We start from the raw sequence: 25,865 nt of genomic DNA, 5'->3' as shown, positions 1-25,865 counted from the left end.
TGCCTCTATTGCAGAAAATTTCCCCCATACTCTCTCTCTACTTTTGATCATTATGGTTAGCAATAAAGATATTGAGAGGTTATCATGTTTGGTCCTTTATCTACTTTCAGCACATATCTCCCATCCTGAATGATCCCTCCAACCATCACTGACTTAGTGACCCTTCTATTCCAGCTGCCTTCTCACCCCACTCATGAGGCAGGCTTCCAACTGGTGTTTCATCCCATTGAGCTCTTTCTCTGATCCATTGGAGCTTTTTTTTTTTTCTTTTTTTGGTCACATCCGGCAATGCACAGGGGTTACTCCTGGCTCTGCACTCAGGAATTACTCCTGGCGGTGCTCAGGGGACCATATGGGATGTTGGGAATTGAACCCGGGTCGGCCGAGTGCAAGGCAAATACCCTACCCGCTGTGCTATTGCTCCAGCCCCCATTGGAGCTTTTTTTGAATATCTAAAATGGTTCCCAAATGAGACCTCTGTTTAAAGAAGACCGTAAGGGATCAGGAGGATTACACAAAGAGCTGGAATGCATGCCATGCATGTGTGAGGCCCTGAATAAGAGGACCAGCACCGCTTGGCTTCCTGAGGACCATTGAGTATAGGCCTGGTGGCCCCAAGTAGGTACCCCAAAATTAATAAGTAAAAAAAGATCACTTAATGGAAAAGATCATCATTCAGGCATCCATGCCAAAAACATTTTAAAAGACTGTGAAGAACTGCTCAGAATCTCAGATGCTGCTGACCAAGGACACAGCAAGCATCAAGACCAAATGGAAAGGGGCTGGAGCTTTAGTACAGTGGGTAGGGTCTTTGCCTTGCATGCGGTTGACCCAAGTTTGATCTCCGGCATCCCATATGGTCCCCTGAGCACCATTCAGAGTAACTCAGAATAACTTCTGAGTGCAGAGCCAGGAGTAACCCCAGAGCAACATTGAATGTGACCCAAAAAGCCAAAAAAAGAAAAAGAAAGAAAGAAAGAAAGAAAGAAAGAAAGAAAGAAAGAAAGAAAGAAAGAAAGAAAGAAAGAAAGAAAGAAAGAAAGAAAGAAAGAGAAAAAGAAAAAGAAAAGACCAAATGAGAAGGGGCCGAAGCAATAGTATAGTGGGCAGGGTGTTTGCCATGCACACAGCCAACCTGGGTTTGTGCCCTAGCATCCCATATGGTCCCTCAAACACCACCAGGAGTAATCCTTGAGCATCGCTGGATATGACCCAAAAAGCGCCCCCCCCAAAAAAAAAGACCAAATGGTGGGCCAGGCCTGGTGGCAGGGCGTTTCTTATGCTCAGTTGAGGTTTTAATAGGGAACAGATGTCACACTCCAGTGAAGGTTATTCATGGAGGATTTATTTACAAAGGGGAAAGTATTCAGAGCAGAGGGCTGGATAACACAGCCCTGGGACAGCAGAACTTCAGCATGCAGAAACCCCAAACAACTGAAGTCTTCTTGAAGGAAGGAATAAATTCCCTGCTGCAGCAGCATAGTCAAGGAGCCCTTAATAAATTCTCATAGTTTTTTACCAGGTTGCAATAAAATGGGATGTTATTGTTGTTGATTTTGCTTTTGGGCGCACCTGGTAGTGCTCAGGCCTTACTCCTGGCTCTGTGCTCAGAGATTACTCCTAGAAGAGCTCAGGGGATGATATGTAGTTCTAGGGATCAAAATGAGTTTGGCCATGTGCAGGACAAGTGAGAATCTTAGCCCCTGAGCTGTCTCTCTGGCACTCAAATGGAAAATTTAAGTTGGGAACTACATTATAAATCAAGGCTGCCTTTGAGCAGAAAAGTTCAAGGGTGACTTTTTTTCAAGTATCATGACTTCCTGGGTTCCTCTGCCAGTTCCGTCATGTGTGAGGCTCATCCAAACGTGTGGAGAGGGTGTGCGGAACTCAGGGCTGAGATCTCCAAGACTATTCGGATAGGGACTGGGCCTCCTCCACCCAGATCCCTCATTTTCCAGTAGGTAGGCAGTCACACCCAGAAACTGCACCCTGCGCCATGTAAGCCCATGAATGGCCAACATCCAGAGACTATAAAACTAAGGAAGAGAGCGTTGCAGAATCTCTTGCCCCTGCACCGGCTGTCTTCACCAGGGCCCCTCAGAGGGGACGGATTGAGTTTCCCTCCCCACCTTGAGCAGAGCCTTGGCAGCTGAAGAGCTCTGGAACCCAGCCACAGCCATGCTCAAGGCTCCGCATGCTTGGAGGAGCCTCACACATGAAGGAACTGGAAGAGAAACCCAGGTGTGCAGGACCTGGGACCTGAGCTGAGATCTGAGATCTCCAAGACTGCTTGAATCGAGACTAGGCCTCCTCCACCGAGATCCCCCACCCATTTTCTTCTTCTTCTTTTTTTTTTTTTTTGCTTTTTGGGTCACACCTGGCGATGCACAGGGGTTACTCCTGGCTCATGCACTCAGGAATCACTCCTGGTGGTGCTCAGGGGATCATATGGGATGCTGGGAATTGAACCTGGGTCGGCCGCATGCAAGGCAAACGCCCCACCCGCTGTGCTACCCCGTGTAATCCCATCAATGGCCAACATCCAGAGACTATGCAGCCATGTGACATCTTATAGCCTTGTTCTCCCTCTCAGGGAACCTTGCAAGCTACTGAGAGTTTCCTGCCCACACGGGAGAGCCTGGCAAGTTCCCCGTGGTGTATTCATATGCCAAAAATAGTAACAATGATGAGTCTCATTCCCCTGACCCTGAAGAGCCTCTAATATGGCACCATTGAGAAGGACGAGTAAAGAGAGGCTGCTAAAATCTCAGGGTTGGGACGAATGAAGACGTTACTGGGCCCGCTTGAGCAGATCGATGATCAACGGGATGACAGTAATACAGTGATCATGACTTCAGTGATACAGAGCTGCTGCATTTTAGTCCTTTGTAAAGAACTTAACAAAGACTTCTTTACTATGAAGTCAGGCTACTTTTTAGTAAAAATTACACTTGTGTTTTGTAAACAGTATCATGGGCCAGAGAGATAGTACAACATGTCCCCTAAACACTGCCAGGAGTGCAGAGCCAGGCAACTGGGTGTGTCCAAAAAAATAAACTTTTTTTTGGCTTTTTTTCCTTTTTGGGTCATACCCGGCAATGCTCAGGGGTTACTCCTGACTTTGCACTCAGGAATCACTCCTGCTGGTACTCATGGGATGCTGGGAATCAAAGCCGGGTCGGCCGCGTGCAAGGCAAACAACCTACCCGTTGTACTATTTCTCCAGCCCCAAAATAAAATTTTAAAAAATGATTTTAAAAAATGAATTAATAAATAAAAGAGTGCCTATAAGCATGCTCCTAAATTTTGTACCCTAGCATTCCTTCCTATAGCTTGAGCCTGGAGGTTTACTCTTCCCCCTCAAGGGAAAGGAATCCCTTGCTCTTTTTCACAGACACTTGGCTGCAGGAGTCATTGGAACACAGAGGACTCTGAGAACAAACCAGCTGTTCCTGCCTGCTCAGGAGAGGCTGGAGTGGAGGCGACAGTAGCACCAATCCCTTGCATCCCTAGTGGATTGTGGGGAAAAGGGAAGTGAGAGAAAAGGAGGGCACATCTGGACACACAGGTCTTGATTTCCTCTGGTCAGATTTTTTGGGCTGCTGGAAGGTGAGGACTTTCCCCAGTGGCACTGGGACCTGGACCACTCCTGGTGACACCAGGTTTGGAGGTGCAGGCCTGCAGGTTTGGTCCTCGGCCCAGAGGTGCTGGGGGACATGCCTGGCAGTGATTGAGAGACCCCAGATACCCTGCAGTCCCTTAAGCTATTTCCCCGGGCCCTCTGTTCAGACTGTAGATGGAGGTGCACTCAGGCATCAGAGGTGGGGATGAATGATGGAACGAGGGAGTTTAAAACCTCGGGTGAGGCTGCCTCTTCGCAAACCAGCAGTTGAGCTTGGTCAGGCGGACAGAGGTGTGGAGGTTTAGCTTTCCTTGGAATGTGACCAAATTCTAGACGAACCTTCACCCCTCGCAGTTGAGTGGGTGCCAGCGGGTCTTCCATGTGGAAAGCCCTAAGTGGGGATTAGCATGAGGACGTCAGTCAGGAAGAAACAGTCTGCAGAGCTAGGTTTTTGTTTTGTTTGGGGGCCACCCCAAGTAGTGTCCAGGTTTACTCCTGGCTCTGTAACTCATGATCATTCTTGGTGGGGCTCAGGGGACCATGTGGGTGTCGAGGATCAAACCTGAGTCGGCTGCATTGCAAGGCAAGTGTAGCACCCACTGGACTATTTCTCCAGCCCTTGCAGACACAATTTTGAGGACCCACTCCATGACTAAAGATTTATTTAGTTACTTTTTTGTGTGTGTGTGGAGGGCACACCTGTGCTGTGCTCAAGGATCTACTCAGGGATCACTGGCTCGAGGGTCTGGGGTGTAGGGGGTTGGGGGACCATATGGGGTTTGGGAATGGAACCTGTTAGCCTGCATGCAAAGCAAGTGCACTGTACTGTCTCTCTAGCCCCATGCTAGAGATTTTTTTTTAAATTTCTTTTAAAATTTGAGGCACTATAATTTAAATACTTTTATTTTTTGCTTTTTTTTTGGGGGGGTCACACCCAGCGATGCTCAGGGGTTACTCCTGGCTCTGCACTCAGAAATTCTCCTTGGGGGACCATATAGGATGCTGGGAATCGAACCTGGGTCAGCCACATGCTAGGCAAATGCCCTACCTGCTGTACTATCGCTCCAGCCCCAATTTAAATACTTTTAATCATAGGATTTCATGCATACAACTTCCAACAGCAACCTCCTGCCAGTACCAACTCCCTTAAACCCCTCTTCCCACATGCCTAGAGAGCTTGAAGCTGAAAGATTATCCACCTCTTCTTGTCTCCATCCCTCCCACCCCATACTCTGCTCTCACCCCATCTGGGATGACTTCAGTCCAGGCCATCTCAGCAGCACAGTCTGGCCAAATGACCTCTCGAGGGTTCTTACCTAGAAAATGTACTGAATTATTTACTATATTACATTTTACAACCACATTTTAAAAAGCCACTTCTTTAACTTTGCCATACACACAATTTCCGTGGCCTTGCAGTTTCTTAAAAGGAAAATCAGAATACACGTACCTTCATTTTGAAAGCGTACACTCAACTCTAAATTATTAAAGACATTTCTACATTTCTTTCCTTCTCCTGTCTTTAGCTGAATGGAGACCTTATGTAAAATAGGTCTGGGAGAGCTTAGAAATTTAGGAGAAAACTACCACCACCTGTTGCAGGAATTCACTGCATGGCTGAGACTATTTCTATTATACAGGTCTGGCTTGGTGCTGGGGGTGGAGCTAAGTGGCACCGCATCTGCTTTGCATGTGGTGAGGTCCTGGGTTTGAACTCCAGCACAACAGAAATTAGAAATATATCTGATATGGGACACAGGTGTGGAGGTCTTGATGAATGGAAAGATAATCAGTCTGATTGATAGGACCTATGGTATGCAGGTATGGTATGGAGGGAAGAGAATAACAAGATTTTCTTCACTCTTTTTTTTTCCCCTGGCTGCTTAGAGAAATTATGTTCTTCAGATCCATAGAGATAAAAAGTAGCTATGAAATGAATTTCACTGATACATGAAAGTTGTGTGCACATGTGTCCCTGAATAAGCTCAGCAATTGAGTTTCCTATTGCTTCGAGAGTCTCTTGCACCAGACCCCCATCCCCCTACACCTGCTCCTGGCTGTCTTCCCCGGGGCCCCTTGGAGAGGCTGGGCTTCAGTTTCTCTCCCTGCCCCAAGCAGAGCTCCCTCAGCTGAAGACCCCTGGAGCCTAGCCGCAGCCATGCTCAAGGGCCCTCTCCACATGTTCGGATGAGCCTCACGCATGAAGGAACTGGCAGAGGAACCCAGGTGTGTGGGACCCGGGGCTGAGTCCTCCAAGCCTGCTCGGATCAGGACTGGGCCTCTTCTGCCCAGATTCTCCATGTTCCAGCAGCTAGGCAGTCACACCCAGGGACTGCCCCCAGTGCCCTGTAATCCCACCAACTGCCAACATCCAGAGACTATAAACCAAGCTTCCAGAAGTAATATCTTTTAGCCTAGTTCTCCCTCTGGGAGAACCTGACAAGCTACTGAGAGTTTTCTGCCCACATGAGAGAGCCTCGCAAACTCCTCACGGCGTATTCATATGCCAAAACCAGTAACAATGATGGATCTCATTACCCTGACCCTGAAAGAGCCTCCAATGCGACACCATTGGAAAGGACGAGTAAAGAGAGGCTTCTAAAATCTTAGGGTTAGGATGAATGGAGACATTACTGAGACCGCTCAAGAAATTCAACAATCAATGGAATGATGATGATGATGATGATGATGATTGCTTCTGTAACACATTGCCATATCACTTCAAACAACATGAACTCACTCACACTCTCATTCTTTGCTTTAGGGTCACACTTAGCAGTGCTGGGGGGGGGCTACTCCAAGTTCCATATGTGAAGGTCACTTCCCAGTGGTCCTGGGGGTGGGGGCATGTGGTCTCAGGGATTAAACTGGGGTCTCAGCATGCCAGGCATGCATTCTAGCCCTTCTAGTCCATTAGTCTGAAATAAGTCTCACTGCACTAAGACAGACAGGATGTTAGCAGAGCTGGATCTTTCCAGGAGGGAATCCATTTCCTTACCTTGTTTGTCTTCTGGAGAGAGCCTTTGTTCCTTCACTTATGACCCACTTCCTCACATCACCCCAGTGTCTCTTTGATTCTTAGCTTTTCTAATCTTTCTTCTTTGACCTTTCTATCTCGCTTTTATGAGAACTCTAGCAATTATTTTTCTTTTTTGCTTTTTTTTAAGTCATACCTGGCGATGCACAGGGTTTCTCCTGGCTCTGAACTCAGGAATTACCCCTGGCTGTGCTCAGGGGACCATATGGGATGCTGGGAATCGAACCCGGGGTGGCCTCGGGCAAGGCAAACGCCCTACCCGCTGTGCTATAGCTCCAGTCCCTCTAGCAATTATCTTTAGGTCCACCCAGATAATACAGGATAATCTCCTCATCTCAAAATACCAGATTTAAGGGCATCTGCAAAGTTTTTGAGAGAGAGAGAGAGAGAGAGAGAGAGAGAGAGAGAGAGAGAGAGAGAGAGAGAGAGAGAGAGAGAGAGAGAGAGAGAAGAGAGAGAGAGAGAGAGAGAGGAGAGGAGAGGAGAGGAGAGGAGAGGAGAGGAGAGGAGAGGAAAGGAGGGGAGGGGAGGGGAGGAGAGAGAAGGGGAGGGGCGGGGGGGAGGGGAAGGGAGGAGAGGGGAGGAGGGAACGGGAGGGGGGAGAACATTTACTGATTCTAGAGATTAGACAAGGGCATATCTCAAGGACATCTTTGGGACCATAATTTAGCCTATCACAGTGTTGTTTTAAGTATAGTTGGCATATAGTTGAGCCTTATTTTTGTATCTGATCTAGTAATCTGTTCCTTTTAATTACATGTTTCTCAACCAGTGCCCAGAATATTCTAAGGGGGCCATAGGTGAACATTGCATAAATGGAGGTTGAGGGGCATAGCATAAGACTAGAGGCCCACTCTGTACTGTGGCCCGGAAACTCTCTCTCCGCAGGAAACTGGTGCCATTGTGGAGTCCAGATCTTTTATTTCCCTTCAGAAATCATTGCTTATTCTGTGCCACTATTGCCTAATGCTTAAAACCACTGTTTCTAATTTTTGTCCATTATATTGGTCTTGCAGAGGGATAGCAAATTTAGTTCCTGTTACTCTATTGTGACAGAAAGCAGAAGTCTCAGAACCCATGTTTTCAATACAGATTTTTCCTGAGCAAGTTAAACTTATAAGAACCTACCACTTAACTCCAATCATTTTTGGTTTGTTTTTTTGTTTTTGGGTCACACCCTTTGTACTCAGGGCTTACTCCTGGTTCTGTGCTCACATGTAGTGCCAGGGATTGAACCTGGGTCAGCCACGAGGAATAAAAAAGGAATCTTTTGTGGGCCTGAGAGATATGACAGTGGGTAGGGAACTTAACTTGAATGTGGTTAACCTGAGTTCAAACCTCCATCTCCTATAAGATTCCCAAAGCCTTACCAAGGAATGATCCTTGTACACAGAGCCAGGAGTGAGCCCTGAGCACCACTGGACATGACCCCCAAATAAAACAAAGCAAAATAATCTTTTGTATAGGGGCCAGAGAGACAGCTTAATGGGCTGGAGCACATGTTTTGCATACAGGAGGCCTAGGCTCAATTCCCAGCACTCTTGAGAACTGCTAACTATGGCCCCCAAATTCTGAGAATCAAGAAAAAACATTTCTTTATAAATTTTAGATAGTTTGCTAAATTACAAATAAAATTATAAATAAAATGGAGACATTATTGGCACCTGCTCGAGCAAATAGATGATCAATGGGATGACAGTGATACAGTGATACAGTGATTTTAGATAATGGTTATGATCATCTAAATTTTTCCAAATATTTTATACCTCTCGGGAGCCTGGCAAGCCACTGAGAGTATCCCACCCACACAACAGAGCCTGGCGAGCTACCCGTGGCGTATTTGATATGTCAAAAACAGTAACGATAGGTCTCATTCCCCTGACCCTGAAAGAGCCTCCAATAGTTGGAAAAGACGAGTAAGGAGAGGCTGCTAAAATCTCAAGGCTCACTGTAATAGAGACGTTACTGGTGCCCGCTTGAGTAAATCAACGAACGGGATGACAATAACAGTGATACAGTGTTTTTTTCCCCACCTGTGACTTGTCTTTTCATCTCTTGAAGGTATCTTTCACAGAACATTTATATATATATAACATTTATATATATAAAACAATATATATATTATATACACACACACACACACACATATATATATATACATATATATATATATATATATATATATATATACACTTAGAGAGCGATGAAGAGAGTCTCTTGCCCGCATGCCTGGCTGTCTTCCCCGGGGCTCCTCGGAGGGGATGGGCTCCAGATTCTCTCCCTGCCTCGAGTAGAGCTCCCGGCGGCCAAAGACCACTGGAACCTAGCCACAGCCATGCTCAAGGGCCCTCTCCACACATTCGGACAGGCCTCACATTTGAAGGTACCAGCAGAGGAATCCAGGTGTGTGTAATCCCATCAACAGCCAACATCCAGAGACTTAAAAGCAAGTTCCTAGAAGCACGAGGTGTGATATTTTATAACCTACTTTTCCCTCTGGGAGAAGCTAGCAAGCTACTGAGAGCTTCCTGCCCACATGGGACAGCCTTGCAAGCTATATGTCAAAGCCAGTAACCAGCTGAATCTCATTCCCCTGATCCTGAAACATATAGAGGTTTCTAAAATCTCAGGGATGGGGGCTGGAGCGATAGCACAGCGGGGAGGGCATTTGCCTTGCATGCGGCCGACCCGGGTTCAATTCCCAGCATTCCATATGGTCCCCTGAGCACCGCTAGGGGTATTTCCTGAGTGTAGAGCACAGGAGTAACCGCTGTGCATCCCCGGGTGGGACCCAAAAAGGAAAAAAAAAAATCTCAGGTATAGGATGAATGTAGAGGTTACTGAGACCACTGGAGACACTCGATGATCAGCGGGATTTCGTGATCGTGATATATATATACATGTGCATATATGTATGTAGTTTTTAACTGCTTTGGTGGATTCCTCCTGAAGGTACAGAGCCATAAGGGATGATGTTTTAATGTAGTAAGAACTCAACTGGATGATACCACTTTTTTTTTGAATCTTACTTTTGTCCCTTCACTTCCCTAACTTACCTGTCCGCAGCCCCCCAAAATTCTCATTCATTTATTAGAAAGCAGATTAGTTATTTAATGATTCCTGGACATTCAAGTTATTCTGAGTCTCACCTGTATCAACATGTTAGTAATCTCTTACACAAGGTTTAATGGCTCCAGGGTGAGATAACAATCTTTACAAACTTTCCTCTAAAAATTTTTTTTGGATCATTCTTAGCGGATTATTCATAACAAGCAATACAAAATAAATTATTTAGGCCTGGCTTTGGGGGCAGGCTTGTGGGGGGGTGGTAAAATTCAAAATATGGTTGTGGGAAGATGTAATGGTGGTGGGATTGGTGTTGGAATATTGAATATAATAAATTATTGTGAACAACTTCATAAAAATAAAATTAGAGAAAAAAGAAAAAAAACAAATTATTCTGAGTCTCATCTTCATAATTAATTAATTTAATTTTTTTGCATCACACCCGGCGATGCACAGGGGTTACTCCTGGCTCTTGCACTCAGGAATTAGTTCTGGCGGTGCTCAGTGGACCATATGGGAGGCTGCGAACCCAGGTCGGCTGCGAGCAAGGCAAACGCTCTACCCACTGTGCTATCGCTTCAGACCCCATAATTAATTTTAAAATGTGCTACTTTATTTATATGTTTATTGTTGGTTTTGGGGGCCACACCCAGCGGTGCTTCGGGTCTACTCCTGTCTCTGTGCTCAGGTGGTGTCACTCATGGTGGTGCTCACGGAAACACAGGGTGCTGAGGAGCAAACCTGGCCCTCCAGCTGCCGTAACATACATACGCTCGCCCATTGAACCATCTCTCTGGCCCTAGAGTCTACTCCTTTTCATTTATTGTTGATTAATTTTGGGCCACATCGGTGATGCTGCAGACGCTCCTAAATCAGTGCTCAGGGGTGTTTCTGGTGGTGCCCAAGGGACCCTGAAGAGCTAGGGACCAAATCGAGGAATCCAGCATGCAAAGCATGAGCTCCAGTCCTCTGATCCTTCTCCCCAGCCGTAACAGTTGTAACTCTGGAAGATACATTGGGATTTATTTTAAATTAACCACCTCCCTCACCCACCCACCCATGACATCATGTACATCATGATGAAAATAATGACAATAATCCTTAAGTAAATATGTTTTAAGTTTTTATACTAGGAGAAAAATGATCTTTTCTAGAAAAAAATCAGTGATGCTTTTGACATGTGAAGGATTGCATATTTTAGTCCTGTTTACTACAGAAGGAAACAAGAGTCTTTAATTGCTTTCTGTTCTCAAAATTAAAAATGCTTAACTCTGTAGATGCATTTTGCAAGCGTATATTTATGGCAGAAAGCCAGAAGTTTCCTGGAAAACAACAGGATGTCGACACAGCTTTATGAAGCTTATATACTGTCACAGTCATCACTTTCTCTAACACTCAGCAGGAGAAATGAGAGATATGGGCTACATCTTTGACATAATGTGTGTGTGTGCGATTCCAAAGTTTATTGACAGCACTGGGGGAAACAAGAAAGGCAGTGTTTTAAATTTTCACACCAACAGCAAGCTACAACCTCACTTCAAAACTTTCAAATGAGAATAAAAAACTCTATCTCAGGGACTGGGGAGAGAGAAGGGGGCCAGGCACATGCAAGCACAAATTTGATCCCTGGCACCTCATGACCACTAAGCAAAATTGAGGATAGTCCTGGAAAGCCCCGAGTACCCCTAGGTATGGCCCAAGGGACCCCCAAGCACTACCAGAGTGGCTGTAGTGGTCCCTGGCACCAAAGGGTGTGAGCAGTGCTGCATCCTCGGGCCAAATATTCAACTAGAAGATCTGGTTGACCGAGTAAGCACTGAGCATTGCCTGCACCTTCCCTCCAAAGCAAACAATCTCAGAATCAAGGAATGTTGTACTTACTGTTCTACAGCACTTTCCTCTATTTCTTGGAGAACAATTAATTTCATTAATATTGCTGCTAAACACATACAAAATTTCAAATAGATATTCACTGCACATAGCTGACCAGGTTCAAGCCTCAGTACCCCATATGATAACTGAGCCAAGCCAAGAATAATCCTGAGCGCTGCTGGATATGACCAAAAATCAGAAACCAAAACAAAACAAGTATCTCTGGAGTTGAAGCAATAATATAGCAGGTAGAGTGTTTGCCTCACAGAAGGCCAATCTGGGTTTGATCCTCAGCACCTCATATGGCCCCTGAGCACAGCCAGGTTTGATTCCCCAGATGGTCCCCTGAGCCCCCGCCAGGAGTGATTTTTAAGTGCAGAGCCAGGAGTAATCCTTGAACATTGCTGGGTGTGTCCCCACAGCAAGCAAACAAACAAACAAGCAAAAATCACTTAACAGTCATTTACTTTATGTTAAGAATTGGGCTGAGAGTTGGCAAAGGAGGAACTAGAGCACTGTTGCTATCTTGCCTTAGGAAGAGAAAATATGTAAGTAATACTGGATAGGAGCTGGGGAAGTGGCTTACATTGGTAGAGCACATGCCTGGCATGTACAAGGCCCTGGTTTAAGCCCAGTACTCCCTCGCCTGCCACACTGTACGACCCGGTTACAATTTCACAGCTAGTTAAAAAAAAAAAAAAAGAGAGAGAGAGAACATATTTAAGTTTATTAACTGAATTTAAAGTTTCATTATTGGGTATGATACATTTCAATTAGTGAAATGTATAAAACATTAAGTATTGTTAGATTGCTCTTAACAGATAATGTGGGCTATTTTATACACATGACTTAAACATAATTTTGAATTTGTTCATAACGTTAATCAAAAAATGTTCTGTTTCTGCTTTTAAAAAATATTTGGAGGGCCTGGTGAAGTTTGGGGCTAACTCTAGCTCTGTGCTTAGAGGTTTCAGTGGTGCTGCTGGGTGGGGTGAGGGGAACCGTGTGGTGCCCTGGACGGAACCTGGGTGTCTCACATGTACAGCATCTGTTCGACCCTTTTTTTCTTCTTTTTTTCTTTTTTGTCTCACACCCGGTGATGCACAGGGGTCACTCCTGGCTCTGCACTCAGGAATTACCCCTGGCAGTGTTCAGGGGACCATATGGGATAATGGGAATCAAACCCAGGTCAGCTGTGTGCAAGGCAAACGCCCTATGTGCTGCACTATCATTCCAGCCTTTTGCTTGGCCCTTTGAGTTATCTCTCTGGACAAAAGATGACTGGCTAGTTAATTTATATTACTATAGCTTAGTTAACATGCTTCCAGTAGAAGGATGGTCTGTTTTCACGTGGCATTAACCCTTGCTCCCCTGAGGAAATGAAACAAAATGAAATAAATGAATCAGATGAAATTGGAGGGTGTCATGCTAAAGTGAAGTGAGCCAGAAAGAAAACCACCAGACGACGTCACTCATAGGCAGAGATAATAAAACACAGCAAAAGATTAGACAACCCCCCAATGGAAACAACCCTGACATATGTCCCACGGAAGTGTGATCTGCGGTGCTGTGGGGGTGAGGAGGGAAGGGACTGGGATGATGGTGGCAGGACCCAACACCACAGTGTGGGCCTCAGGTAGTGGCATTGCAAGCACAGACACTAATACTGATGCTATGGTGAAACAAGAAGAACTAGGGGCTGGGAGAGTCCAGAGGGTGAGGCGCTTGCCTTGCATGTGGCTGGGCCAGATTCAATCCCTGAAACCTCACATGGCCCTCAAAGCCTGTCAGGAGCGATCCCTGAGCACAGAGCCAGGACTAAGCCCTGGGTACCTCCGAGTCTGACCCAAATTACAACTAAAAAAAAAAATTTTTTTTTTAAAGAAATAATAACCAAAAAAGAAAAAACAAAACAAAACCAGAAAGAGTTCTGTCTACAATCTGGAGGTTGGATAAAAGGGATGGAAGTTGGGAAAGTAAAGGTAGGAGTAGCTAGGAAGCTACTGTACCTTCTAGGCCTGACTTAGGAGCCACCAAAAGCAAGAGTACAGCCAATTGGTTTGTGGCAAGAAAAATAGGTAAGAAAGTGTTCATAAAAGCTAGAATAGGGTGCGGTGCTGGAGTGACAGTACAGGGATAGGGTGCTTGCCTTGCACATGGCTGACGCAGGCTCTATCCCTGATACTACATATGGTATCCTGAGCACTGGCAGGAGTGATCCCTGAGCTCAGGGCCAGGAGTTAGCCCTGAACAACAATACTGAAAACAAAACAAAAGGCTAGAACAGCTTTTATTAAGTGACTTATTGGCTGTGATGCGACAACTCATTTCTGTGTGCATTCCTGTTTGTTTTCTGTGTTTTGTTGTTGTCGCTGTTTCGCCACACCCACTAGTGCCCGACTTCTGACTTCTGCAAGGCTCTGTGGACCATGCCGTGCACATCAGCCCTTTGAGAGGCCTCCCCACCCCCTATCCCCATATTCCTTTTTTTTATTTTTAAATCTTCTAAACAAGTTTTCATTATTTCTCAGTCAAAATTCCTATATTCCCTTTTTTTGCTTCTAGAATCTTCTGTATGTATGGATTCATAGCTTGATCACTTGCTAACAAAAGATCTGTAGTCCAAGTCCCATGCTACTTCTCCCCCATGGCTCACATATCCTATCCAGGATAAATGTATTTATCTCACTGGACTGTGTATTTCTATAATAGGTACCTACTCCATTGATTGTCCCATGATTTGGGGTTGGGTGAGTTCCTTAAATAATAGGTTATTTAAAATAGTTTATTCACCAAGTACTGGAGAGAGTACTGAGTTTCAGGTGCAAGGTGCTTGTATTGCTTACAGCTGATGCTTAGCAATGCACAACCAACAAGGGTCCAATTCCTGGCATCCCATATGGTCCCCTGATCCTGCCAGAAGTGATCCCTGAGTGCAGAGCCAGGAAAAGTCCTGAGAAGTACTGGGTGTGGCCCCAAAACAAAACAACAGCAACAAGAAGTTAGCCAAGAAAAAGGTGAACAGATTCTCAAAGTCTTGTTTTGGATAAGTCACTTTTCTTTTCAACATTGGAGAAATCTGATGGCTAATACTAGTTTCTTACTCTGGAGAAACTTTAATGTGCAGGATTTTTTGGTGTGTCTTGAGGTCAGCGGTGCTCAGGGCTTACCCCAGGCTCTGCACCCAGGAATTACTCCTGATGGGCTCAGTGGAGCATCTGGGGTTCTGGGGATCCAACCCAGGTCAGCTGCATGCAAGGCAAACTCATTCTTCCCACCTTACCTCAGCTCTCCACTGGGAAGTCATGTTTGCCATGAGAATGCCCCCTTATCTGCCTGACTCTCACAAGGTTCTTCCCCAGGCAGGATTTGAGGGATTTTCCAGCCAAATCCTGTGTGAACCTAAGAAACAATAACACTTCCACTTAAACACCCCTTGATGTGAATCACGTCAGCCAGAGAGGGCACAGATCAGTACAGAACAAACTATATGATAAGATTTGAGGGCACTCATAATGTTCTCCCAAGACCTCTTCCTCTGTATTTCTCCACAGACCCTGTTATCCTCTTATTAGGTAAGTATAATTCTGGCACATTTTCAATGTTTAAAAATTCCGCCCCTCCCCACCACTAGCTCCCACCACTAGCTGGTGTTCTACCATCCAATTCAAATCGAACACTATGTGTCTGGAGATAGTAGCATCCATGGGTATAAAGACTAAGTAGAGGGGCTGGAGCAATAGCACAGCGGGTAGGGCGTTTGCCTTGCATGCGGCCGACCCGGGTTCGAATCCCAGCATCCCATATGGTCCCCCGAGCACAGCCAGGAGTAGTTCCTGAGTGCATGAGCCAGGAGTAACCCCTGCACATCACCGGGTGTGACCCAAAAACCAAAAAAAAAAAAAAAAAAAACAAAAAACTCAGTAGAAGGTCTCAGTGCTGGAAGGAGAACAAACCTTCGGATACCAAACACAAACCATGCACTTGAACAGCTGTCTGGAAATCCTCTCCCTACTTGAGATGAATTAATTTATTAGAAAGGCTTGGAGATCTCAGGGACTCAGCTTTCTTAATGGATTATTAAGTTTCTTACAAACAAATAGTACTTTTAATGGCTATTACCCTTTATGAATCAATAGTTGGATGAAGATATATGGAGCTTCAATCCTCCTGAAACCCTATGACATTTGGGGTCCTGCCTGGCTGTAGCCGGATGCATTCTGTCTCACTGGCCTGGAAGGTCTCCGAATCCTGTCCTCTGGGGACAGTACCAGGGTCTTGCTGCTTCGGAGCATGATTGGGTAAGTTACTGGTCATTGATGACTGCGTCAACCTCCAGAGTCCTCTCTTCCTGGAGGTTTGGGTGAGAGGGTGGGGGTGGGGAGGTTGGAGGGGTGGAGGGGGAGTGTCCAGTAGAAAGTTCCTACCCTCTAGTCACATGGATAGGTCCCCTGGTAACCAGCTCTCATCCCTGAGGTGGGGGTTATCCAAAAGTCAAGTCACCTCATTAACATAAGAAAATACAAGCTTGCTCTTGCTCATTGCTTGGGAAATTCTAAGGGGTTTGGGAACCATGCCAGAGACTGGGATGAAGACCAAATATAGATTTCTTATTGTATAAATCACAGTGAGTCATCATTAGATTACTTCAGGAGTCTTTGACTAATTTGTGTTTAATCTTGTACAAAGGATATTTTCTATTTGCTGTCCAGTTCAACTATTCATTCATCTTACCCGTACTCTGTAGAGGAAATGACCTCTCTACGAACTAGTTCTAGGCCTTTAATCTCCATGGGGAGATCTCCGAGAAAGATCTGAGGGAGAGAGGATGGTGAGGGTTACTAACGGACAGCCTCATTCCGAAACAGCCTCCCTGGGCTGCCTGGTCACTGGCCCTTTCAGAACAGGTCCTTTATCTTTTCAGTCATGACAACCATCTCCCACCTGGGTCCGTACACACTACACACGTGTGTAAATAATACCTCCACACAGGTCACCTTGGATTATTCTGTTTCAGGGTGCCATCTGTTTTCTCCAAGGACTTTGACAGATACACCTTGATATCAGCAGTTTGCCTATTGTTGGTTACAGACATCCAATTAAAAATGAGTGTATGCTGCTGGGAGGTATTAAAAAATGGGACTATCATCCTGGTTAAGAGTTGAGCAGTTTGGGGGCCAGAGATAGTACAGCAAGTAGAGTGATTTTCTTGCTTGCATCTGACCCAAATTTAGCCCCTGGCATCCTATGTGGATCCCTAAGCACCATCAGGAGTGATTATGGTGTGCAGTTCCAGGAGTAATGCCTGAGCATCTCCAGGTGTGGCCCCCAAAAACAAAAAAGAAGAGTTGAGTAATTTCTTATGAGGTCAAACATCTATACACTATGTGACCTTGTGATATTCTTATGTGTTCATGGTAAAGAAATAAAAGCATAAATTCATGTAGAAAAAAAATTGAGTGTATGAAACTTGCTTTTCAAGGGCTAACTACATACATATATACATACATACATACATACATACATACATATATACATACATACACTTGCTTTTCAAGGGCTACCAAGAGTATCCTGCATGCATGGAAGAGCCTGGCAAGCTCCCCATGGTGTATTTGATATGCCAAATACAGTAACAACAGCAAGTCTCATTCCCCTGACCAAGAAAGAGCCTCCAATCATTGGGAAAGACGAGTAAGGAGAGGCTGCTAAAATCTCAGGGCTGGGACAAATGGAGATGGTACTGGCACCCCCTTGAGTAAATCGATGAACAACAGGATGACAGAGATGACAGTGACAGTGATACAGTGATTATATGTAGTAATTATATATACATATATATGATTTATTTTTCTTTGGGGACTCAGGTTTCACTGCTGGAGCTTGGCGTTGTTCCAGGCAAATGTTTGGGGGGATTGAGCCCTACTCAATCTTTTGATCTGTAGTGCACAAGCCCCAACAGTTTCACAGGGTGCATCAATGTCAACCAAACTGGGGAGGGAGTGATGGAGAGAAAGGGTGGCAGGAAAGAGAGAGTGACTTGCATCCGGGCTCTGCATGCTTCGTGCTCAATATGGAGAAAGACAGCCACTCCTGCAAGTGCAGCATCCGTAGGAAGGTAAAGTTCCTTTGATTTCCAGATGTTTGTGGTTAGGCCTCAGAGAATGGCTCAGTGGCTTGAAGAGCTTGCTTAGTAAGTACATGGTCCTGAGTTCAAACCCCAGTGCTGTCCAGTGCTCAGGCAAACGTGGCAGTTTTGTGGTTAAGGAGTCACTTCGGGAAAGGCTAGGGAAGATGAAAAGTGACCTGGAAAGACCCAGAAATATAAATGCTTCACATGTACTGAGGTAACCTTGACTGCCTCATGGTCTGGCATTCCAGCGAGGGAGACCTTTGAAGGCAAAACATATTCTGAATAGGGGGGTGGAAATATAGTACAGTGGGTTGGGCACTTTCCTTGCATGCAGTTGACCCGGGTTCAATCCCCGCATTCCCTATGGTCCCTCGAGCAATGCCAGGAGTAATTCCTTAGTGCAGAGCCACGGTGTGGCCCCAAAACCAAAAGAAACAAAAATGGATAAAAAGACTACTTGTAGAGGATGGAAAGAGAATGCAAAGGATAAGGCACTTGCCTGACTTGTGACCAACCTGGATTCAAATCCCTGGCACCACGATATGGTTCCCTGAACATAGAGCTAGGAGTAAACCTGAGCACTGCTGGGTGTGCAGGCACCAACCCTGCACCCTCAAAAAGAGATTTCTGAGGTTCGAAATACAAGACTGGGCACTCCAGCTGTCAATCCTCTGGGAAGGACAGACTCTGTGTGTGTGTGTGTGTGTGTGTGTGTGTGTGTGTGTGTGTGTGTGTGTGTGTGAGAGAGAGAGAGAGAGAGAGAGAGAGAGAGAGAGAGAGAGAGAGAGAGAGAGAGAGAGAGAGAGAGAGAGAGAATAGAATGTTTGGGATTTCTTTCTGTGGTGTGCACCAGCACAGAATGGAGAAGCACTCCTTCCTCTCTGTACGGGTCTTCTGAGGACCCACTGCAGGCATCTGTAGTGGACAATCCAGGCAATACTGAGGGTGATGGAAACTGGTCAGCGCGCATGCCCGCCTTCCCAAAAGAGAGCACTAAACAAGCAAAGAAGGAATGGTTGCTAGGCTGAGTCTGCCCCCTGGAACTAAGGAATTTAGTATAGAGAGCAAATCTAGAGTGTGTGGGGGGACACAGAGTTGTTTAGTTTTGATGTTAAGGAGAATATGATTATATTTTGGAACCCTCCCTGGTTTAAGTAACAGTCATGACCTATAGACAGTGTACAGCACATAATAGGGTGCAATAACTTATTTGTGGAACAAGTGAATGAACAGATGAGTGAAGGTATATGGGCTCTGGGGACACACAAAATTAGAATAAAGGACTCTGCAGGGGGGAACAATAGTACAGTGGGTAGGGCACTTGCCTCGTATACGACCAACCTGGGTTTGATCTCCAGGACCCTATGTGGTTCCTGGAGCGCTGCCAGGAGTGATCCCTGAGCACAGAGCTAGGAGTACACTGCAGCGTATACCCCCACCCACCCAAATAAGAAAGGATTCTTTTTGTTTGTTTTTGGGCCCTATCCAGTAGAGCTCAGGGTTTACTCCTGGCTCTGCACTCAGGGACCATTCCTAGAGGATTTCTGCAAACCATATGGGTTCCCGGAGATCGAACCTGGATCAGCCACATCCAGCAAGCACCTTACGCACTGTACTATCATGGTGGCCTCAGGATCCTGTTTTTAAAGACATTTGAAAAGCAATGAGCTTCAAAATAGCTAAACATGAGTGAGAGAGAGAGAGAGAGAGAGAGAGAGAGAGGGAGGGAGAGAGAGAGAGAGAGAGAGAAAGGAAAAGCGCCTGCCATAAGGGCAGGCTGGGGGATGGGGGGTGATGGGAGGGAACCTGGGGACACTGGTGCTGGGAAATGTATATTCATGGGTGGCTGGATTTTGGAATAATGTATGATTGAACTCTAAGCATGAACATCTTTGTAAGGGTCTATCTCACATGAAAAAAAAAAGAAAAAAGAAAACCAGGTTTGCTGACATGGGTAAGCATGGGCCAACCCACTTTTTGTTCTTACTAGAGACCCTTCTAGGTCCTTGAAGAAATAGCAGGGATAGTCAGGGGATGGCTCAGAGCACTTGCCTTGCCACTGTAAGGCACAAATCCAATCTCTAGTGCTCTCTCACGAGAAGAACCAGGACCCCCCCCTTGCCAGTGAGCACAACAACTAGAGGTGCTCCAGAACCACAACTAAAGGGTTAAACCCCAGAGTACCCCAGTCAGGCGTGAAAACATGTGGGACAAGCAGACTTCATTCTTCAAAACAATGATTATGGAAAGGAAAATAAAAGGGGGTGGCCAGGAATGTAGCTCAGTGCTATACTATGGGCCCTCCCTAGTGAGACTGCACGTTCAATTCTGAGAACTGCCCTATGTGCCAGATGTGATCCCCAGGCACTGTGGCGACAGCAACCCCCAGCACTGTAACAATAATATCAATCCATTAATAGAAGCAAAAGGACCAGCACAAAGGCTTATTGGTCACCAACAAAACAGCAGAGTAAGAAAACAAGTAGAAAATACAAATTTCAAATGATGCTCATTTTTCAGTATTTGGTGTTTTCTATTTATATTACTACAAACCCAAAGAAAAAGCTAAACAATTTAAACAATTTAAAGCCCCCAAGTGAAGTTGCTAGATTAAAAAAAAAAATCTTTATTTTGAAATAGGTTTACAGGGAGATGAAAACCTCCTATAGAGAGGTCCCATGTACCCTGCAAAAAATTATTTTGTTTTGCTTTTGGGTCATACTAGCAGTGCTCAGGGCCCTATGCTCAGGGGGATCACTCCTGGCAGTGATCAGGATGATCACTTTGGGATGCCAGATATTAAATCCAGGTTGACTCTGTGCAAGGAAAATGCCTTCCTATCTTTCTGGTACCTGAAAAATACTTTTAAATGTAAAATTCATTTACAGTAATTATAAGCCTTCAGAAGAAAGTGACTTGAAGTGAAGGGAAATTACGGAGAAAGGTTATTTTTGTAGTTCAAGTTTGAATCCTCTGAAACCATTAGATGTCTGGCTTTCTGAAGGCCACCAGCAGAGGGCACTCTTGGCTTCCTAGAAAACGGTGTCGTATCCTTCCACAAAACTTGTTTTGTTTTTTTGGACCACACCCGGCGGTACTCTGGGCTTACTTTTGGCTCACGGCTTGGATATCATTTTTGGTTGTGTCTGGAGGACCATATACAATACTGGAGATCAAACCAGGGCCAGACATGTGCAAAACAAGTGACTTAACCCCTGTATTATTTCCCCATCTCTGCTCCAGAAGTCTTAATATTATCTCCTGCTAGATATTATCATCTTATTATAAATTTGCTTATCAGATAAATACAGAGTAGGGTTTTTTGGTGTATGTGACAAAACCCCAAACTTCTGAAGTCCCAAAATGCTATGCTTGGGGCTGGAGCGATAGCACAGCGGGTAGGGCGTTTGCCTTGCACGCGGCCGACCCGGGTTCGATTCCCAGCATCCCATATGGTCCCCTGAGCACCGCCAGGGAGTGATTCCTGAGTGCAGAGCCAGGAGTAACCCCTGTGCACCGCCAGGTGTGACCCAAAAAAAAAGCAAAAAAAAAAAAAAAAAAAAAAAAAACAAAATGCTATGCTTCTATCATACAGATAATAATTTTTTATATTTTTTGGGGGGGCCACACCCAGTGATGCTCAGAGCTTACTCCTGGCTCTGTGCTCAGGGATCACTCCTGGGAAGCTTTGGGGGGACCGCATGGGGTGCCGGGGATCAAACCCGAATTGGCTGCATGCCAGGTCAGCACCCTACGCGCTGTATTGTACGATCTCTCAAGTCCCTTAATCTGTTCTTGAGTCACTCAATGATTCTAGGAGGTAGCCCAGAGATGAGTATCAGGGTTTCTCAATCCTGAACACTCTTACTTGAGTCCACACACATCCCCTGGACCCAAATGCAATGCAGAACCATATCTATAGCAGGCTTTAAGCACTGTAAAACTCTGACCTGCTCTGAGCGGCTCAGCAGTGAAAACCAAGTATGGCTCTCCCGTTCCATATTCTACCCAACAATGTATGAGATAGGTTTAGATCCCCTTTACCTCAACTGCCAGGAATAACTAGAATATCACTGGGGATAGATAACTAGCATGTGCTTTCAGATGCAGAGAATTTTCTTTGGAAGTGAGAGGAAAATGACTATTGCTGGCATAAAGCAGGCACTGACTGGTATGTCCACACCCTATCTCACTTCATGCTCCTAGTATCAAGCTCCGACTGGAGTGATAACACAGCAGGTAGGGCGTTTGCCTTGCACGCAGCAGACCCGGGTTTGATTCCTCCATCCCTCTCGGAGAGCCTGGCAAGCTACGGAGAGTATCCCACTTGCACAGCAGAGCTTGGCAAGCTACCCATGGTGTATTAGATATGCCAAAAATAGTAACAACAAGTCTCACAATTTGCAAGTCTCAAGCAAATGGATGAACAACAGGATGACAGTGCTGTAGTGCTACACAGTATCGAGCTTATGTTGCAGCTGGAACAAAAACTGTCCAAGGATATCTAGCTAATGAGCGACAAAGGGGAGAAGCAAACCCAGTTAGTTTGGGGGGTCCCTGTATTTTTCCTAGGGGGCACTCCTGATCTGTTTTGTCATCCTGCCATATTTCCCCTTGGCACTGTCTGAACCGTATTCAGAGTAAGGCTCATTTTCAGAGATTCTGTCTACATTCTGGAATCTGCCTGTTCCTTGCAATAGGCCATCTGTTGTTTTGTAACTACCCCAAACTGGGATAATAATTTTTTTTTTATTTTGAAAAAAGAACTTTTTTTCATAGGGGTTGAGTGGTGGGGAAGGGGTAAGGGAAAGCAGTAAAGTGGAATTTCAGTATTTTAAACAATTTATGTAATGTTTAAATATTTTATGATCAGAACAGTCACATATTGCTATGATGGAAAAGGAGAAAATTAACCTTCCTAGGCAAATATGGAAAAAATGTAGAAAGAGCCACAATGCTGTATATATTCTATTTATATAATATATTCATATCAATTTGAAGATAAAGACCTCTTTTGAGGGAGAATTAGAGGACCAAAGTTTCATTATACGACTATTTTCTTTTCTTCATCCCTCACACCCTACACACAGAGACACAAACAAAGCCTCTTATTGTTTCCCCTGATAGAACAGTGATGACTAAGTGAATAAATCATCCAGTCACCAAAACTTCATTTCTAGTCATTTGACACATTTAGGGAGTACTATGCTGCAAATGTGCAGCTGTTGAAATTCCCACCAACACTAGCATTTATGATGAGAGGGTTTAAGGGGCTGGGGATGTAACCCAATACAGAGCACATGCTCCTCATCTCTGAAGACCTGGGTTCAATCTCAAATTACCACCACTGCCCTGCCCCCACCTCCCTTCTCCACAAACACACACACACACACACACACACACACACACACACACACACACACTGAAGAAATGGGAGCATAGTCAACATTATAACTTTTGTTTTGGGGGTACACCTGGAAATGCTCAGTAATTACTCCTGGCTTTGTACTCAGGAATCACTTCTGGCAGTGTTCTGGGGACTGTTGGGGATTTCCGGGATTGAACTCTGCTCAGCCTCATGCAAGGCAAGCACCCAACCCACTATATTATTGCTCTGGCCCCAACGTTTTATTTTATTGATTGATTGATTGATTGATTTTTGGGTCACACCTGGCAATGCACACGGGTTACTCCTGGCTCTACACTCAGGAATTACTCCTGGCGGTGCTCAGGGGACCATATGAGATGCTGGGATTCGAACCAGGGTTGGCCACGAGCAAGGCAAATGCCCTACCCGCTGTACTATCACTCCAGCCCCTGGCCCCAAAGTTTTAATTTCTACATGAACTATGATCAGAACATAGTCACGTATTGCTTTGATGAAAAGGAGAAAATTAACCTTTCTAGGAAAATAAGGAAAAAAGGTAGAAAGAGCCACCATGCTGAATATATTCTATTTGTATAATATATTCATATCACTTTGAAGATAAAGACCTCTTTTGAGGAAGAATTAGAGAATTATGGATGCTACATTTAAACAGCTATGCCAGGAGCCAGAGAGATAATACAACAGGTAGGGCACTTGCCTTGATTACGATCAAACTGGGTTGAATCCCCAGTACTCCATAGGGCCCCCTGAGCCCCACCAGGAGTGATCTCTGTGCACAGAGCCAGGAGTAAGCCCTAAAGACTGCCAAAAATCAAACAAAAATTAAGTTATACTAGCAATTTGAAGGTGAACACGAGCTTCTTCCTCTCATCTCCATAACTGGAAATAAAATTTAAAATTATATTGTTGGACTCAGAGAAATAGTGAAGTGGCTTGGAACATCTGCCTTGCAAGTTTTTGGTGTGTGATCATAAACTCAAATCCCTGGGTCCCCTATGTGCCAAGCACCATTTAGGTAGCTCTGCTGTCTGTGATCCCCACAATGGCAAGCAAATTTTTTTTCTGCCTTTTGGGTCACAGCCACCAATGCACAGGGGTCACTCCTGGCTCTGCACTCAGGAATTACTCCTGGCGGTGCTCAGGGGACCATATGGGATGCTGGGAATCGAACCTGGGTTGTCCGTGTGCAAGGCAAACGCCCTACCCGCTGTGCTATCGTTCCAGCCTCATTTTCTTTCTTCTTTAAAAACCTTGGGGAAGGGGCACACCCAGTGATACTGGAAGGCAACTCCTGGTTCTGTGCTCAAAGGTCACTCCTGGTGGTGTTAGGGGAACCGTGTGGTGCTAGGGAGAGAACCTGGGCCTCCTGCTTGAAAACATGCATTCAGCCCATTGACCCATCTCTATGGCCCCTGCAAGCAATTTCTGGTCCCACCATAGCCAGATATGTGTGAATAGCACAAAAAAGGACGTGACCCTGGTGAGCACCACCACCACCACACCATCAAAAAAAAAAATCCCAAGAGTTTCATGCAAGCACCACTGCCAGAAAGTGTGATTTCTAGGGAGCATTATGTGAGCAGGGCGGTGAGTCCTAGTAAGCAACACTTCTGAGCTTCAGCTAAGAGTGCTCACCCCAGTGAGCATGTGTTTAAGCACTGTAACTCAAGAGTGCAAAGCTCAGAGAGCACCACAGTCCAGCATACGAGCACTTCAACTGATGCATGACCTCCAGCATGCACCACAGCCAAGAATGTGCAACCAACTTAGTCCTCTACTAAGTTTTACCTGGCTGGAACTTTTCCTTTCCCTTCCTTTTCTTTTTTTTTTTCAGGTCACACCTGGTGGGCTCAGGGCTTACTCCTAGTTCTGTGCTCAGTGATCAGTCCTGGCAGGCTTGGGACACCATATGGGGTACTGGGGATTGAACCCAGGTTGGCCACATGCAAGGCAGGCACCCTACTCACTGCATTCACTTTTGCTCAGGCCTCACCTTGTCCTTTGCCTTCTACTTTCCTTCTACTTCTACTTTTCCATATCACTGTATCACTGTCATCCCACTGTTCGTCGATTTACTCGAGCAGGCACCAGTAACACCTCTATTTCTCCCAGCACTGAGATTTTAGCAGCCTCTCCTTACTTGTCTTTCCCAACGATTGGAGGCTTTTTCAGGGTCAGGGGAATGAGACCTATTGTTAATGTTTTTGGCATATTGAATATGCCACGGGTAGCTTGCCAGGCTCTGCCCGTGTGGGCAGGATACACTCGGTAGCTTGCCGGGCTTTCCGAGAGGTATATGTATATATAAATCTTTTCTATTTCATTAAAAAAAGAAGAAGAAAAGAAGAAAAACATGCAGCCTCTGGCCATTCTAACGACAAGAGCAACAATCAAAGATAGGGCTCAGCGGTGAATAACAAATAATTTAAAAATAGAAATATTCTAGGATTCAATTTGCTAACTAGTGCCTGTTACATTTATTCATGGACTAGTAAATAACTCTGAAGCAAGGTTTGTAGGGGTAAACTCAAGTGCGATGGCGTTAATTTCGTAGGCTTGAGGGCTGTAATAATCTCCCCTGATGATTCTGTCTCCTTGGAGAAAACTCTCTTGGAGAAGCACGACAATAGGAACAGTGTCACGACACTCCCCTCCCCACGCCCCTCTGTTACTCACTTGCTTCAAAATCTCATTAAAACCAGTGCATTGTGAAAGCTCGATTTATTCTAGCTCTTGGGGCAAAAAA

The sequence above is a fragment of the Sorex araneus genome, chromosome 3 (genome assembly GCF_027595985.1).
Source record: "Sorex araneus isolate mSorAra2 chromosome 3, mSorAra2.pri, whole genome shotgun sequence".
Lineage (NCBI taxonomy): Eukaryota > Metazoa > Chordata > Mammalia > Eulipotyphla > Soricidae > Sorex > Sorex araneus.
Note: the sequence above shows the minus strand (reverse complement) of the source record.